Raw genomic sequence first — 19,458 nt, forward strand, 5'->3', positions numbered from 1 at the left:
GTCTCCAGTTTTTTCAACGAGTGTGATGGGAGTGGCCCCTGAAGACATTCCAGAACCCATGCCATCAACTGTCCACAACAAAAAGCCCCCCATTAAATCAGAAGGTCAGAGCTAAATGGAACTTGGAGACCCTCAGCCCTGATCCCCATCTTATACTTGAAGGAAACTGAGACCCAGAAATGGGAATTTCGTCACAAACACTTAGCAAGTTAATCCTAGAGCCATTGTCCACAAACATGGCCTCCTGCCTCTCAGAACGGTGCTCGTTCCCAAAGAGAGCTCAAAGCCTCATCAGCGTGTCGCTGCACAGGACCCTTCACTCTGCACCTACAGGCTCTAAAACAGTAAAGGAGGGCCCTGCTTCTTAATCCTTTAACACACATGCCCAGCTTGGTGCTAAGTCCTTTGCCCACGTCATTCTCATAACAATTCTGTGAGGTAGGTGAAATTACAGATAACTCAACTGTGAAGCAGAGAGTTAAGGAGCTTACCCAAGGCCATACAGCTGATAAGCAGCAGATCCAGAATTCAGTGTTGGGTCTTCTGTCTCCATAGCCCATGATCCAACTCACTACCTAGTCTGTCTCTTACACTGTTTCTCTCAACTCTTAGCTATCAGACACCAGCACGTCCCACAGGCTACACAGACACAGCCCATGACCTCCTTCCCTGATGACAGAACTCAGACAATGAGCTCAGGTAGCAGACAGATGTCCCTAGATCTCATTATTTTGTATCCGCCATGCGTTGGTAAATTGCAAGACTCTTCACACTCAGTAGCAAATTGATAAGGATTCAAACAGAACCCAAATCTTAGCCCTTCAAGTTCTGCCTGAACCATATACACTATATATGCCTCAGTCAACAGGTTATCCACATAAAGAGAAAAGGCAATGCCTGAGAATCTCTACAAAGAGCCCATTCTTGCAATGTTTCCTTCCCCAAATCTACAATTCTTTTCTTCCACTTTCCTGTAAGCATATTCTAGAATTAGTTTTGAATACATTCATAGTAGGCATAAATTAGCATTCGCTGTTTGATGCTCTTATTTTGAAATATACTCCAGTACTTTATCACACAGAAATATTTTCTGAGATGCTCTGGTCCCATGCCTGTCATCCCTGCATTGTCATTTATTCAATCAATAAACACTGGTATATGATGAGCAGTGTGTTGAGAACTTAGGATACATGTTTGAAAAGGTTGGGCCATGAGGTTGGCTCTTTTTGAGCAATAACGCAAATAAAAATGATCCCAGCCTGAAGAAGGTATGGTACCCTGTTATTCTTACCCAAGACGTCCATGCCCAGCCCTGGGAAGGGAAGCCAGAATTGTTAACACTCCGTTCTCTCTACTCTCCTGCTTGGAGGAGAACCAGTGTGAGCAAAGCAGCCGGCTCAAAGACTGTAAGACAGCATCACGTTCCTTGAGCTCTTTACTCTTCCATGGACTTGGAATACAGGGAAAATAGGAAAAGACAGAATCACCTTTCTTGTTATCTGGACCTTTTGTATTTAACAGGTTCTTTATGAGAAAACTAGATAACTAGGTGAGACAACTTGCTTCTTAAAACCCTTCAAAAGAGCGACTCACTGGAAAGGCTAAACTTCCTGAGGGCACAAGGTGTGTTTCTTATTCATTTTTGCTTCCCCAGCACCTAGGGTAGTACCCATCACAAAGCAGGTACCCAAAAATGTGTGTGTGGTAAACGAATAAACAGTATCTATTATTATTATTGGATTGCTAAATTACTATTATGATTTATTATCCTCTTCATTATCATCATTATTTTATACAGATAGTTCTAACTTTGCAGCTTTCATTTGGGGTACAGTAGATAAAGTAATACGGTCTCTAACAAAGCATGGTATTCTGATCTAGTTTTCAAAGTCTGAGCTTCAAAAGCATCACAATATGTAGAGCTGTGTTTAAGTGAAATCTTATTTTAAACTTGCATTTTAAAAACCCTGGAATGAAAATCTAAGTTGAGGATCTCAACCTTGTTACAGAGTAAATTATTAGGCCCCTTCTTAATACACTCTAAAGTGAGAATATTGACTTGAAAATACACCCAATGCTGGGTCCTCTTAGAACCTCCACAAGAAACAAATCCCTGACACAAAAACACCTGATTTTCTGATCAAGCATTGTATTTGTCAGAATAGATGATTGGGGTAGCACTGACAGAAATTTTATCACATTTAACATTTGTTCATTTCACACTTCAGGCTCTCTCTCGATCGCAGAATTTGTTTCATTGGCATTTGTCATATCTCGGCTATCTTCCTTCACCACTTTGTAGATGGTGGCTTTTTTAGGCGACTTTTTCTGAGCTGAGGATTTTTTTTTCTAGGATGCCAATCCAATCTGGTATTTCAAAATGCCAACACCATTGGCCCTGCTGGAAACCGATTAAACAATTTCTATGCCTAACAGCTCTTTTCAAGTTGCTGAGTTTTTGATTTTCATTTCTTAAGGCTAAATTTTCACACACACAGAAATTGCCCACTCTTTGCATGCAAATGAAGCAGTTTAGAAATGGAAATTCAAGCACAGTGAGCCCTGCATTAATTTACAAATCCATGGCATATTTAAAATATTTTTTCAAATGGCTTCACACGTTTTGGGTGTGTGACACATCGCCATTTAACTTAGTCAAAGTTATTTTGCTGATAAACTTTAGATAACTCTAAAGAAGGCATCTTCAGGAGAACTTTATTATCTATTCTGTAATTTTTCCCCCCATTAAAATGGGATCAAATTGCGTGAACTAGAGCTCTCTGTAAAGGCAGGATTTTCTCACTCAGGTGGGCCTTTTAGAACTTAAGTGAATGGAAGGGGAGAGTGAAATGAATGGCCTTGTGAGTAGAAGTCCATGAAAGTACAAATGTGTATGTCCTCAACGCTTAACATTTCAACTGCTGATTTCTGGTTCCTATAAGAAGAGAACCCAAATGTATCTTCACACTTCTGCAAAGAAGAAAACAGGTAATCACCACTAGTCTGCAGCAAAGTGTATTCTAGCTTTCTGTTAGATATTTGCCAAAGAAAGTACATTTGGTTTGAGTACGGATATTAAAGGGAAAGACTTTTTAAAAATCATTTCATTTTCTTATAATTCTCAATGCCAGCACGATTTAGAACTGACATTCCTGAGATTTTTCGAATTTAAAGGAAGTCTTCTGTTTATCTGTCAGCCTAATCCTGACTAATTCAGATTCCAATCAGACTTTAAAAACTATAATGTGCCCCACCAGACAAGAACAATTATAAAACCATAGAAAATAAAACAGTGGAATTGATGCAGAGACAGACGAATAGTCTGTGGAACAGAATAGAGAGACCTTAGGAGACCCACACATATATGGAAGAAATGACATTACAAGTATGTGAAAAAAGAAGAACTCTTCAATAATGGTGTTGGGACCAAAGGTTAGCAATATGGAAGAAAAAGAAAGAAAGACAATGAATCTACCCCTCACACCATTTGCTAAAATAAATTCCAGCTAGATCAATGACAATGGAAGGGGAAATTTTACTATTTTTAGAAAAAAGAGAAACACATGTTTTTGACCTCAGGATAGGGAATGATTATTAAACAAATCACACAAAGAACAAACTATAAAGAAAAAATAGTGATCGCTTCAACCACATTCCTGTCCATTTTTCAGAAGATACAAAAAAGACAGTAAACAGACAAGCTGCAAACTGCGAGAAGAGATCTGCAATACCTAGAAATAACAAAGGATTAATATCCAGAAAGTAAAGAACTTCTATGTCAATAAGAAAAAGACAAACCACCCAAGAAGGGACACATAATCCATGGGCAAAAGAGAGGAAGAGGCATTTCATAGATGAGGCAAGCTAAACGCCCATTACATAGGGGGAAACATTCATTAATAATCAGGAAAATGCGTAAGAAAACCACAGTGAGACACCATTCACTCCCACCTGGTAGGCAAACATTTAAAAGTCAGATGATATCAAGTTTTAGTAAGATGTGGAATAAAGATAAACAATAACGGGCACCCCCATACACTGCTGGTGGGAGCAAGCCACTGCTTTGTTACTCTCACTTGAGGATGCTGTTTAGCACCGCCCAGCAGAATTGCATGTGTACACACCCTTCAACCCAGAAGCTTCACTTCCAGGTGCACAGCCAAGAGAAACTCATGTACATGTTTACCAGGTGACACGTATAAGAATATTCATAGCAGCATTGTTCTTCAAAACAAAGCAACCCAAACATCCATAAACAGAATGTATGAATACATTTTAACATAGTCATACAAGAGAATGCAACATGTCTACATAAAATCAGGTTTCAATGGGTATTCCTAGCAGTTGAAGGGGGAGGTGGGGAAGCAAAGGTCCCAGAACACAGAAAGCAAATGTCACACTCCCTAGAGGCTGGAAATGACTGCCCACAAAAAGTGATACCTGAGAGCCTCTCTTGTGGGCGGGAAAGCAGAAGCTGGGGGAGGAAGAAATAGATGGTTCAGTTTGAACCAAGACATTCGTAAATGTGTGCTTAACTTTTTGTGTGTTCGGTTCAAAACACTCACAGAGAGAAATGCATTAAACCTCGACTATTAAGGACCCTCTGACCAACCCTGACTTCAGGAAGCTTCCAGCAGAGCTCAAATTGTTCGGCCAAGATAAACACAGGTAGTGTCTGCCACAGTGTCTGTGGTGCTGTGGCTGCTACAACCCCAGCCACAGCACCTGCAAATAAAGCTCAGCACCACCACCAGGGACCACATGGACAGTCAGCAGTGAGAAGGAGAACAAGTTCACACCAGCCACTTCCAAGTTTGGAGGGCCAGAGTGTTTCTTCGCTGAAGGCAGAAAAAAAAAATACATCTTAACCTCATCCTTAACCTAAAGACTGATAGAATTCACAGCCACCAATTTGTATTCATCTTACATCTAATTGGGCTATCTCCGCACCCCTATATCAGGACAGATAATTGTCAACCTTGCACAGAAAAGGCTCCATAGATCCTCTCAGCTCCTTGTACCATATCCATTCAATACACATGATTCATTTAACAAACGCCAGCACCGGACCCACTATTGGGTGGTTGGTGGTAGGAATCGGGACTGAAAGAGGCACATCTGATTGAGTTTCGACTCAGAAAACAATGAGTAGGGGGACATTTTGCCATCCGTAGTCCTAAGAGGATAGAACAGGCTTTTTACCAAAATTTCTGGTTAACAAAGAGTATGTGGTGTGGCCCAGGGGGTCTTGCACAAGTGGTATGAGACTCATGAAGGAATCGACTTGAATGAAGAATCAGTGATTCAAAAATCACCAGGACTTGCAAAATCCCCATAGAGCAATAAATAAATAAATACATAAATAAATAAATACATAAATAAATAAATAAGGGGGTGGGGGTCCTCCTTCACTAGCTAACCTGACCCTGGCTCAACTGCTTTATTTTCATAACTTGGTCACTGATGTATACAGCACCAGATTGAGGATTTACCAAATGATGTGAAGATATATTTTTATGTAAAGTCTCTAAAAAAAAGTTATTTGTTTCTACAGATCCTTTAAGCACGATTTGATAGGTTTCAATTCAGGAATTGTAGGGTATATTTTGGGGGTTGGGCACCAGTGTTCTTTAGGATGTCAAGGTGAGATGCTTTCGGTGGTCAGCAGGAATTACCTGGACTTGTAGTAGTTTCACCAGCTCTCCCTCTGCTCACGGCAAAGCCTCCTGACAGCAGGATGTACTAGAAGCGGGGCCATGATCATCTGGTTTGGCGTGTTAGCGATAGAGCCAAGCTCCACACCAGGTACACATGGCACTTAGTAAGTACAGACTGTTCAGAGTGCAAATGGATTTAACCTGGGCAGGAAGGACGAGCAGAAATTGATCAGCACATGTTTGGCTTGTTTTGAGAAAACAACACTTATCCGACCCAGCATGGTCCAGATTGATGTGGTTCAACCTGCTTACCCTCAAGGTCTAGGTAGCCGGTATCCTACATCCCTGAGGGTAATCAAGATACAGATATAGCTTCCCTTACTGTAAACGAGACTTCAACAGAGAAAGAATTAATGTAGGTAAAACACCGGCCTGGCAGCCTGAGAGCTCTTTGCCACCTGGCCATTGTAACATCTTCAGAGTCCCCGCCAATGCCAGGCTTTCTTTCCACTCCATGGAATAAAGGGCTGGGGACAGATACTGGGTAATAGTTTGCCTCCAGTGCTCTGATATGTGACAGTTTCCTGCATGGGACTTTTATTCTTATTTGGCATTTGAACTTGTAAATGACTCAGTGATTAATGCTTCAATGCTACACGTGATAATTGCCTTGGCAGAAAAGGATGTCTTTGTTCTTGCCCACTAGTCTTTTGTATGGAGTTTCCCACTCCTGTTCCCTTATTTATGACTTGTTGACGTTCATCTATATTTAGCAAGTGTTTTGCTAATATCTAAGGAGTCATCAAAGGTGCAGCTGCTTCATCTCTACAGGAAACCCCCACTTTAGGGGGCTAGCTCTACTCTATAAAAATCTGCTCCGGAACGTTCTCTGCATGAAGATGAGAAATGCATTTCTTGATTTTTAAATTAGTTGGCTAATGCTTCTATCCTTTCCCCCCTTTTGGAGCTCGATGAACTCATATGTTATTCTTGGTTAGTTGTCAAACCAGCAAGGATGTTTTTCTGACCATCTTTATGTGGAGTTATATTTGGCTGTATTATTTCCTCCTTTTCCAGAGGTTCCTTTCTTCATTGTGTAGACATGTGACCTTGTTTTTATGTTTTCAGTGTCCCAAGCTAGGAAACTTGTGATAGGCCTTTCCTGTTCCTTCTTGAATCACTGGTTTGTGCCACAAATGTTTGGCTCACTTCCTCCAAGTCCTATTTTCATAGGGGGTCTTCCAAAACAACCCCAATGCTGCCTCTATCACAGTGTGGATGCCACAGCACAAGCCATGACCCATCCTTCTTGAATGTCATCCCAATCAGGTTAATTAACAATGCAAAGTGACTTCACCATAAGACAAAGCCACTGTGGAGTTTTCATACCCTCCAAGCTGCCTCTTTGTAAGAAAAGAGAACGCTAAAGGCAACTCCCCACAAGACAAGTCTCCTGGGTCTCTCTGTCAACCTATTTTTATTTATCCTGAGAAACAGAAAATATTTATTCTCCGTTGGTCTGGGCTTTCAAAAATTCAGGAGTATAAAACAGTCATCCTTCCCATACATAACTGAAGTAAAATAAGTAAGGAAGAGAACTTCGAAACAGATTTCACAAGTTCTTTTGAACCTGATAGGAACCCACCAGAGGATGAAAACTAAACACAGAAAACTGGAATGGATACGGTAAGTGGGGCACTTAAAGTGGGATGTTCTGCTTTACTACTGTCCCTTCCACCCGGCATCCCTATGCCCATGTGACAGAATCAGAGGAAGAAGGAGGAACCAGCTTTCCCAGGCAGCCTGCTATGTGCGATGATTTAACACACATTTTGGAGAGACAGTGGTGCAGGGGCTGAGAGCACAGGCTCTGGAGCCAGATTTGACTCCTGCCTCTACCATTTCCAAGCTATGCATCCTTAGCTGGTGATTTTAATCTCTCAGTGCCTCGGTTTCCTTATCTGTAAAATGAGGATGATAACAGTACCTCCCTCATGGAGTTCTGAGAAGTAAATGGGTTGATCACACACAGTTGTAATATAACTACCACTATCTAGGCATTTCATAAGCATAATAATTAACTTAAACAAATTAAATATATAGCTCCTCTGAGCTAGGTATTTCTCACAAACAGCATTGGTTGCTGGCTCAAAAGTCACTGCTCTTCTCCCTTCTTGTGGGCAAGGCTCACCTCCAATTCACAGAGGCGACAAATGCCATGTGCTGGCTTTCCCAGTGTTCCTTGCATGAACGTGGAACCCAATTCTGTCCAGTGGAATCTGAGAAAAATTTTGCTGGTGTCTTTTTTTTGTTGTTGCTTCTCTAGTTTTTCTTATTCTGCTTTTAATTACTCAGGAGATTTTTCAAATTATAGTTGACATACAATATTATATTAGTTTCATGTATACAACAGTGGTTTGACGTTTACATAGCTTACGATGTGATTGATCACCAAGATAAGTCTAGCAACCATCTGTCATTGTACAAAGTTATTATATTATTTGCTATATTCCCAATGCTGTACCATCACATCCCTGTGACTTATTGATTTTATAATTGGAAGTTTGTACCTCTTATTCCCCTTCACCTTTTTCACCTCTACCCCACCCTATCCCTTCTGGCAACCATCAGTTTGTTCTCTGTATCTATGAGAAGATGAGATTATACATAGACAATGGAATATTACTCAACGATAAAAAATAATGAAATCTTGCCATTTGCAATAACATGGAGGGAACTAGAGGGTATTATGCAAAGTGAAATAAGCCAAACAGAGAAAGACAGATACCATATGATTTCAATCATATATGGAATCTAAAAAAGAAGGAAAATGAACAAGCAACACAAAACAGAAACAGACTCATAGATACATAGAACAAACTGATTGGTAGTGCATTTTGGAAAGATTTTCCTGCCTTGCAGAAGAAACATACAAGGAGAAGCCCCTTTCCATGCTTCCATGCATTCTAGAGCCATCATCTTGTGACCACGATGAAAAAGCTTAGAACCAACCCTGGAGCTACTTGCACACAGGCTTTTTTGTCACGCGTGGTGGTGAGATACATATTCTTATCCTTTAAGCCACTTCCAGTCAGCTAGTCAATTATTTGTAGCCAAATGCATCCCAAATAACATAAGGTTATTTTAAATGAGGAAATAGAGGGTTAAAAGGTTAAATAACTTTGCTGGCCAGAGAGGTGGTAGAACTAGAACTCAAACCCAGTCTAACTACAGAGCTTGAGCTCTTCCAGCTGCATCAGGAGCCACCACCACAGAACTCACCAACTGGACAACGCTAGTTAGGACTCAGAGCACCAAGGGACCACCATGCAGAGATGATGGGGCAGAAGAAAAAGTAACAAATGCTTGAAAGCATATTATTCCTTTCATTGTTTGCAAATCGCTTTCACCTCTAGAAAGGCAGAACTGGAAGGGAGTGCATAAACCATCCAATCGAGGTGACAAAATTGCGATGACCAAAGTCACACAACTGGTTAGTGACAAAGTCAGATGAGAATGGTGGTCATAACCCATCATTCTTTCTCTACACCATTATCTCATTTTATCAACCTTTTAAGATCATCATGAAATTCAGAGATGTTGAGTAAACCGCGGATGTTTAGGCTTGGGACTCAGAGAAGAGTCAGAGCCGGGGGTGAATATTTGGGAGTCATCCACATGCCAAGAGTACTTTAAAGCCTTAGGAATGGTTGAGTTCTAGGAGAAGAGAAGATGGCAGAGGACTGTTTATTGAGTGCTTTCTATATGCCAGGCAGTGTGCTAATTACTTTATACACACTTATCCCTTAGTCCTTATAACAAATCAGGAGCTAGATACTATTATTCATCCCATTCTACAGATGGAGAAATTGAGGCATGGGGAGGTTGTGTATCTTAGCCAAGGTCACAAAGCTAGTCAGTGGTAAAGCTGGAATACATACTCAGTGCGGCTCCAAATTCCTTGCTCTCTATATAATTTATACTCTCGAGTGCTCTGCTTCTGCATCTTGGGCCTCGCTTGTAGAGCTATTACTCTCATATAGACTGTCATACTACTGTCATCAATATCATAGATGCCAACAATTCAGCTCTAGGATTCTGAGCCCCTCAACCTGGCTGGCTGCACTGCAACCAGCAGACCATGGCTGACATGCAGAGCTGGACTGTCCAAGGACCATGCTAACTCAGGCAAAGAGCACCAGTAAGTTAGGGGCAAGCAGAAAAAGAGAAAAGCTCAATTTGGAAGAATTGACCCAGAATTTTGTAATAAAAAAATCTGAAAAGGCACTCTTAATTGTAGCGTACAGGTAAACTTTGTGCCTTATGGATTTGTATTGTCACCCCAGCTGCGACCCCACATATCATGGAGCAGAAAAGAATCTTTCTTGCATTTCTGATGTACAAAATCCATGAGTATAAGTTTTGGGGCAGTTTGCTACACAGGAATAAATTATCAGAATATTACCACTCCACAGGAATCACTGTTGACAGACTGGGCCAATGTATTAAGCAATTGCTTCAGAGCTTCAAATCCACATCTCCCATCATCCCCCTGGAACGCTGCGGTGCAATTCAATTCTGATGCTAACAACCCAAGTTAGAGGCAGACTCCACAGGTTTGAGGGCACAGTCCCCAACAAAACTGTCCTCACTTCAGATGCCAGTTGCAAGTTTAAGGGTACTGAGACCAACTGGCTGCAAGTCCGAGGGGTCCCACAACCCCCTGTCAGGTTCAATGATTTGCTAGAATGACACGGAACTCAGGGAAGCACTATAGTTATGATTACAGTTTTACTATAAAGGATTCAAATCAGGATTAGCCAAAGGAGGAGACATAGGGTAAGGTCTGTGTAGGTCCTAGACACAGATTTTGTGCCCATTCCCCAATCAGGACACATCACCATCCAGGCACATTGATGTATTCACCACCCAGAAACCCCTACAGAGCTTTGGTGTCCAGGTTTCATTGGGGTTTCATTATGCAGACCTATTCGATTAAATCACTGGCCACATGATTAAACTCACCAAAGATCAGACTGTCTCAAAGCCTCAGCCCTTTAATCACATGGTTGGTCTTTCTGGTGCCCAGTTTCCATCTGAATTATCATCAATATTGTAAATTCAGGTGTGATCCAAGGAGCTCTTGAATAACAAAGGCAATCCTATTAGTTGGGAAATTCCAAGGATTTGAAGTCATTCTCCCAGGAGCCAGGGACTAACCCAGTCAAATGTGTTATTACACAACACCCACCCTCCAGCCCCATATTCTGCTTCATGATTTTGGGGCTGGGGCTCTGCAAACTGCATTTCTCCTTTGCCCACTGGCTCCCTGCCAGGCTTTGCTAACGGGATGCTAGAAGACTGGCAGAAGGAGGGTAGGGGCTTTACTCTTTTGTGTTTGCCTACTGTGTTCTTCCTGCTTCTTTCCTGTTTGTATGAGCATGACCCCAGCCACACTTTCTACCTCAGGCGTGGCAGTTTATTCCAGTACCTGCAGTTGAGTTCAGCTCTTCAGCACTCCCAGAAACAGCTTTATCATGTCCTCTCAGAGACATCAGACGAAGGCAGCCATCAGCAGCTCCCTCCCCTCTGTGTCTTAGCTTCATGGATCCCTCTTCCCAGCTCAGAGATGCCAGCACCAACTGAGCAGCCTCCCTTCCACAGAGGTCTGTGTCCCAGCCCCACAGGACAGCCCGTCCAAGTTCAAAGACACTAGAACCAGCCAGCTGGTGCCCTCTCCTCAAAAGTCTTAACTTAAAAACAACAACGGTAAAGTCTTAATTTCAGCTCCACGCCTCCCATCTCCAACCTTCTTACACTTTGTTTCCCAAGCCCTAGGAATGATATTTTAGTTCCCTTTTTGCCATTTCACTTCTCTCATATCTAGTGAACAATTCTTCATATTTAATTCCTCTGTTAAAAATAACTAGTGTGGTTTTTATCTACTGACCGATACACACAGGTTGTCAAAGAGGATTCCTCTCCAGAATCAGATAACTGTTCTGTCACCTCAGGAGTTTATCCTGGGCCTCCTTGGACTGACCACAGCATCAGAACAGCAGCTCCCACCTGCACCGCCCAATAGAACCTTCTGTGACGATGAAAGCACTGCCCATCTGCACTCTCCAGTACGGTAGCCAGTAGCCACGTGTGGCTGAGGAGCACTTAAATTTGACTAATGCAACAGAGGAACTGAATTTCTAGCTTCATTTAATTTTTATTAAATTAACTTTAAATAGCCACCCTTGGCTAATGAGTACTGTATCGGACAACACACCTATATCTCCTTATGACCATCTCTCTCACCTACTAGTATTTATTCTTCTGTTTTTCTACAGCACCTTGTCTTGTGAAATACTTTTCACATTGTATTTTAATTGTTTGTGGGATAGTCTTTCTTGCCACCTGTGAACTGCTTGAGGGGCCATTTGATGGTTATGGTATCTGAATACACAGCAGAAGGTGCTCAAAAATGACTCATGAATTTAATGTCCAACCAGGGTACAGCAGTGGACAGACCGAGGTTCTATGTGAGGGAGGAACGAGGTAGTGTTGGACTGTAGAATGAAACTTGTAGGGCAGGGTACTTACTGCTTTGGGTTTCTACTTTCCTCACCTGTAAAATAATTTCTATTTGGGTAACTTGAGCTTCTTAGGAATTATAATACCACTTACAAAGCTGGTCTGGAAGCTAAAGATTCACCTTGACACTAACCTTAACATTCTATCTCTCAAAATTGTGTTTAATACCTTCTCCTCTTCCAGAGTTGACCCTCTGTTCCAGATCAACTCAATCTTTAGAATAAGAAAACAGAAATATCTGTCTTTTAGGTATAAAATACACAGAGAAAGTTCAGAAAAACTGGTCTCTGAATTTGGCATGAAGGACTACATTTCCTTCTATCATCCATTTATCCAATTGGTCATTCAACAAATATTTATTCCACAAAAACCAAGGGCCAGGGATTGTAATCCCCAAAATACCTTTTTTTGAGATTATATAAATTAATTCTCTGCTAGTCTCTCTCATGGCAATTTGTACTTCTCTTTGTAGCATACACTATAATTTAATATTCTACAAATTATATAATTATGTATTGTATATTCACGAAACCAGATGATAAGCTAAATGAGGGTTGAAACCATGCCTATCTTCTCACATCTGCATCTTCAGTAGAACAGCAATATATGTAGCTTCAATGTACTGTGTAATCACTAAGTCATTTTGGAATAAATAAGTAAGCAGAAAATGAATGTCATATATAGCATTCAGAAAATTACTTACCAATGCCATAACCTGACAAGAATTTGACAATTCCATTTAACAAGTTTTCTTAAGAAAATTGTCAATCAAGAATTAGAAAGCGTAAAGCTCCAAAATGAATGTAGCAAGATAAAACATGAAGACAATACCTGAGTTTTCTTCTTCCCATAATTCTCTTATTGCCCCACAGTCCTCCATTCACGAATCAGTGGCATCTGAAGTCTCCTGTGCACATAGAAAAGCACTTACTATGAAGCTAAGGAAGTTTAAACTTTATGGCTCTCATCTGCATGCCCCGTACAAAGCCCGGGAAGGGTCCTGGCAATGTGATCACATGGGTCCATGTTTTTGTAAAATTCGTAATAATAAGAAAGCTTAACACCAATTGGTTTCTTAACCATTGTCTCTTTCCATTCCAACTGCCACCCTGACACACTTTCCCGTGTCAGATGGGGTTGGAGTAGCCATAGGCATATTTGGGATGCAGCTAAGAGGAAGCTGAGTTAAGAATACACCTATATTTGAGTTTAGTCAGATATATTTACACGGTTCCCAGTCACTTGCGTGTATAATTGTTTTTGCTAGCCATCCAAGTACACATATGGGTGCCAAAAATCCTCCTAGCATCTACTGTGCCAACACCCAGAGTCATGGCCCAAAGCTGCAGAGCCAGAAGTTGCAATATGATATGAACATATCCTATAGCACCAAGAACCAGAACGACATGGATAGTGGAGGGAAGAGGTTTTAAATGTATGCAGCCAGATGCTAGCCTATGGAAAGTTCTTCTAGTCATGAGAAGTGTGAAATTCTAAGTGAAGCGTTTAGTTTCATTGATGCCTCATCAAAATGTAAGTTCTTCCCAGCTAGAAAATATACTCAGTAATATACTTAACGCAACAAAGTCATGATTTTACATTCTGTTTCTTAAAGGTAGCTCCCAGAATTAAATTAGATCTCTCTCTCTCTCTCTCTCTCTCTCTCTCTCTCTCTCTCTCTCTCTCTCTCTCTCTCTCTGTCAAATCTAGATTCCCCCCTGCTGCACCCAAGAGGGTCATGGCAGTGATGAGAGAATGTTGGTGGACTTGTAAAGACCTAACATGCAGAGAACAAGGACACAGAGGGACCTTTAAGACATTTCAGCAGAGAATGCCGAAAAGAGGGTGAGTAATGATCCCAGACCTGTGGAACCAAATGCCGGCAAGAGTAATGGTGGAGAAGTCCCCCTACTCTTTTGTGCTTCTGGAAATAGCTAATCGTAAAGAACGACCATTTTCTTCCATATTTAAGATAAGATACAACGCTATCCTTCCGCTTGACTCCCGGAAGACTCATGGATGACTTCCTTGCATACTTTCTTCTGCAAAACCACACGGCTCATCCATTTTTCCCCCCTGAGACGTTCTCTCTATTGCAATAACCTGAATAAAACCATCTTCTTCCTTGTGTATCATGTGCTTGACATTGGAATGTTCTCACTAAATGGTAATCCAGAAAATTTGGGGGTTTGGAACGATAATCACAAAACCAAGGTTTTATAACCATAGTGGAGTGTATGAAGGACTGAACAATCCCTTCGGTGGAAGTAAAAAAAAATGAAACTGCACACATCCAAACGAGAACAGTCGTGTTTTAGTACCTATAGATTGAGAAAATAATGGTCAGAAAATTACCATGAATTTAGCAATGCCTTGCAATACATTTTATTTTATTAATTCCTCAAGGGATCTATATATATGCTTAAGAAATTTAAACACACATCCAGGTCAAAATAGTCATTTCTGTAGAAGATCCAGGCCTCTACACCTTCATAGCTTCCTTAAAAGTATCTCTGTGATCCCCATATGAGGTGTATACGGATCACAAGTCAGGAACAATTGACTTACATAGTTGCAGGTAAAAATGAAAATGTGAGAAAAGAAGAGCTGCCTTGGCTGGGGCAGGCAGAGCACGTAGCTGTCCCTGCGGAGGGCTGCTGGCCAGGCGGGCCTCATGAAGCAAAGACATTTCATCCCCCTTTCCTACTATATCGCCTTCCTTGGAGCTGGAAAGATGCAGAACCAATGGCTTCCTCCAGGGTCTCCCTGTCTGGGCCCACCTCTCTGTGATTCCTGCTCATGCTTCCTCTCTGTCCTCTCCCCAACACGCACACACACGCACACACACCTCATCTCTGGTTCCACACTCAGGACCCTACTCCCTGCTGACCTTAATGGTTTTACAGGGAGAAAAAGAAAAGTCTCATTTTGGATAAGATCACAGACCCCTCTTCTGGGGACCCACCTGAGAGAGAGGAAAGAGAGTGGGAGAGGAGAGCAAGGCTGGGGTGAATCAAAGCTGCTCGCTTCCTGGCTTGATCCTTCCTTTATAAACGAGAGTCTAGCCCAAGCTTTGAAAATGCCAACAGAAAAGAAATATCTAAATTTTTGAGAATACATGAACATATTTGTGGATATATCCAAATTGATTTTAAGGCATGCCTAGTGAGCCCTTTTACATGTGTGATGAGAGGAATACTGTTTGGTCATATTTGTATACAAGCAAATACATTTATTATCCTCCTTAAAAACCACACTGACAAGCCCACACATATTTTGCAGGCTTCTGTAGAAATATAATTAATATTAATCTATTATCCAACAAAAATATTAAAAACCAGGTTTCGTGCTATTTGAAACACAACAGGTCCGCGAATAATCTTCCTTATAATGTTGATGAGGAAAAAAACCCACAAAATCTATTCCCAGCCGAGGCCACTGTCTGTGTGGAATCTGAACACTCTCCCCATGTCTGTGTGGGTTTTCTCCAGGTGTGCCAGTTTCCTCTCACGTCCCAAAGCTGTGCATGTGAGGTGGATGGGCGTGTCTCAGTTGTTTCAGGCTGAGTGTGGATGTAGTGGCCTGGCAATGAAAGGGAATCCTGTCCAGTGGGGGTCGTGCCTGCTTCCTGAGCTACCCGGGAGAGGCTCTGGCCCCCTACAACCCCAAACTGGAAGCAGCAAGTTGGAAAATCATTGTCTTGTGTTTATGCATCTTTCTTAAATGTATATATAGCTCACATTTATTTCAATGTTTAATAGAAGTGTTTTGGGTTTTTACTTGGAAGTTTGGTGATGTTTTTGTGACCAGAATTAGGCCATAGGAACTTAACTTATTTCTATCAATTAGTCTTCGTATAATTGGTTTAATTATACATCAATTCGTTTAAAGTTATAGTTTCCAAGAACCTATCGATGGGGTGAAGTGAGATCTTACTGTACATGACAATTTCAAGTGCAATGGTGGTGGCATAAGCATTCCAAAGTGGAATTATTCATTACCTTTGCATATAGCACCATTCCACCTTTATCCAGGATTTTATTTTAGATCCAAAATTGCAAAGGGAAGACACTTGTCTAATTTTTTTAAAAAACAAGACAAACATACCCAAATGATTCTTCACTCCAAAATTCATTTCTAATGGAGGAGGTGGGATTTTTAGAGTTTGGGATTGGAAGCAATTCTGACAATTTTATATCTCAATGCCTGAGTTTAATTTCCTTCCCCAAGATCAAAGTGTACATTATTGTGTTCGATATGAAAAGGACTGAATGCAGGGAGATGAAAATATCCTCTGTATGTATTAGTGATTTATGTTAGGTACAGAAATGAATTGTGATTTTGTGGATGGGAATTATTTCCCCTTCTGTTTAATATGTAGGCCATGTCTCCTCTGGCATCATAGCCCGTTATCTTTCTCCTCCTACTTCACACTTTCCAGAAGCCTTCTGGTTTCACAGCGGACACATTGTAAATCATCTCCTTCTAAGTGTCCCACATATGTTTCATTAAAAGTGTTTGTTTCTTTGATCAGCTTGACGTTTCTAATGTGAAAAAAAATAATAGCTTTGTCGCCGGGTGCTTGCAATTGTATAGGCCTGAAATGAGGCGCAGCGGTGCTGACTGCCAGCACGAGGGGTCTTGGGGCTGCCATTCGGGCTCCGCCAGGTGTGGACCTGCTCCCCACAACAGCCAGGTTGGTACGGAAGGGACGAGATAGGGAACAATGTGATTAGTCAGCCAAGGCTGCCATAGCCAAGTACTACAGACTGGGTGGCTCAAAACAACAGAAATGTATTATCTCACAGTCATGGTGGCGAAAAGTCCATGATCAAGGTGTCTGCTGCGTTGGTTTCTTCTGAGGCCACTCTCCTTGGCTGGGAGATGGGCATCTCCTCCCTGTGTCCTCACATGGTCTTTCCTCTGTACATGTAGATATCTGTGTCCTCATTTCCCTTATAAGGACGTCAGTCCTATTGGATTAGGGTTCATCCTAATGACCTCATTTTGACTTATTCACCTCTTAAAGAGCCTATTTCTAAACACAGCCACATTCTGAGGTACTGAGGGTTAGGACTTCAACATATGAATTTGGGGGGAGACACAACTCAGCCCATAACATCTGATATTTGTTAACTTTGGCAAAGTGCATTAAAAAAAGGGAGGGAAAAGGGTAGCCAGAGAGAGAAGCAGCCACCATGGATTCCTTAGCAAGGTAGAGTGAACTTTTTTTTTTAAAGACTATTTTTTTAGAGCAGTTTTAGGTTCACAGCAAAACTGAGGGAACGTCACAAAGATTTTCTGTATAGCTCCTGCCCCCACATATACATAACCTCCCCCATTATCCACGTCCCCACCAGACGGTACATTTGTTACAACTGATGAACCTACATTGATATGTCATTATCACCCACAGTTTGTCACATGGGCTGGGCTTCCCAACCACTTTTACCCTGTGACACACATAGAGAGACTGTTACTTGGGGTAAACAAATATTCTTGTGACCCAGAAGCTCCAGCCACTCAGGCCCCACCAGACACCAGAAGAACTAGGAAATCATTATCTTGACCCACTTGTAACCCATATATGACACACCAGTGGGGAAGTTTTGAGGTAAAGATCCCATTTTTGTCTCTTAATGTGGTATGTCCTAGATCTAGCTATATGACATGCAACTTTTAGAGAGCAATAACTATTTTAGATTGCTTGTCAGGTCTTCCAGAATATACACATTCTAAAATGTATTCCTACTCACCAACCTAAAGTTCTCAAGCATTTCACCTTTCTGTACCTTCACCCAAATCTACCTGTCCCCCCCCCCACACACACACACACAGGTTGGGCTGTGTTCTGCAGGTTGACACCACGTTTCCCCCTGTATGTCTGTGGATATCTCCAATTCAACTCCAAAATCTCTGGAGAAAATGACAGTTTTAAGAGTGTGTAGTTATATGACAAGTGCTTATGTTAAAAAATGTGGGGGGAAAGGCATAAAAATTATATCTGAGTTATAATCTCAATTCATAAAGAATGCACATTTTAAAAAATACTGAAAGTATATAGTCCACTGCATTTGCAGTGGTTTTCTCTGAGTAATAAAAACAAATTTTCCATTTTTCTATATTTTTAGAATATTTTATAAGGAGCAGTATTGCTTATTTTTAATGAGGTATAACTTGCATAATGAACACAAATCTTAAGCATACAGCTTAATGGATGTTTATATACGTATACACACAGGTGGCCACAATCTAAATTGAGACTATTTCCATCTCACAACAAGCTCCCTCATTCCCCCTCCTGGTCACTGATGCTCCCTCAAAGCAATCGTTATCTGACCTCAATCATTGATTGGTTTTTAAAGAATGCATAATGTTCTTACAATGTAAGAGATAACAAACTTCATTTTTTAATTATAAAAAATGACAAATATTTAAACAATGAAATGTAAATATCGTATTTTAACACAGATACATGCTGTTCCTTAAAATGCTGGCTGATATCCATGATTGTTCTGTGCCTGCAAAATAGATCTTCTGGAAAATGGCCACCGTGAGAGAGAAGTAATCCATGCGAGTTGAAGGTGAACCTCAAGGGCTCTGCAGGTTTGCTTCAGAATAGCAAGATCTGTCCTAATTGGCACACACAAGAAAGTTAATATTTATATGAACTTGCAGAGTTTTTCAGTTCCTCTAGAGAGACACTGCATGAACGGACTCCCCTTTGAGATTTCTGATAATTATCAATTCTCAATGAGCGGAACTCACTTGCTCTAAGTACCTTCTTTCTAAATATAGTTGCATAGGTTTTTCACCTTCCCAACCTGGCTAAAACCTGAGGAAGAAAAAGAAGAATTTTTTTTCAATTTCCCTATAGGATCCAAGCAAGCTGAAAATATCTCCTGTTTGAATAATTGATACAATAATGTTCTCCATACAATGAGTTTTTGAAATTTCCTTTCGGATCTAAACACCGTCATTGAGAGGGTCTCCTCCTTCTGTGTGATCAAGTTCAATATAACATGGGGTTTGGCCTTTTCTCTCTGGTGTCTCCTTAATAGACACAGCCAGTACCGTCAGCGTGTTTTATTTCATAAACCTTCATATACCTGAAAACACTTGTCAGAATTCCCCCTCTGATGTCTCTTATTAAGTTTAGATAATTTATTCTTCTGTTCCATATGGAAGTGATTTTGTGTACTTCAAACATTTGAGGGTC

At 41.0% G+C, this 19,458-nt stretch overlaps 2 long non-coding RNA genes across 2 annotated transcripts in view; one reads left to right on the forward strand and one right to left on the reverse strand.

Annotated features, from left to right (window-relative positions):
* The window catches only part of LOC148758433 (uncharacterized), a 150,299-nt gene that overhangs the window by 69,638 nt on the left and 61,203 nt on the right, over window positions 1-19,458 (reverse strand). The window contains exon 2 of the long non-coding RNA XR_016020994.1: window positions 13,071-13,146. This is a non-coding gene — a long non-coding RNA (uncharacterized LOC148758433). The remainder of the gene's footprint in view (window positions 1-13,070; window positions 13,147-19,458) is intronic.
* On the forward strand, window positions 7,044-14,371 carry LOC148758434 (uncharacterized). Its single transcript, XR_016020995.1, has 2 exons — window positions 7,044-7,343; window positions 13,950-14,371. It is a non-coding gene; the product is annotated as an uncharacterized LOC148758434 (long non-coding RNA).

Source organism: Rhinolophus sinicus, chromosome 4 (assembly GCF_057876585.1).
Source record: "Rhinolophus sinicus isolate RSI-liver-muscle chromosome 4, RSI-T2T, whole genome shotgun sequence".
Classification (NCBI taxonomy): domain Eukaryota; kingdom Metazoa; phylum Chordata; class Mammalia; order Chiroptera; family Rhinolophidae; genus Rhinolophus; species Rhinolophus sinicus.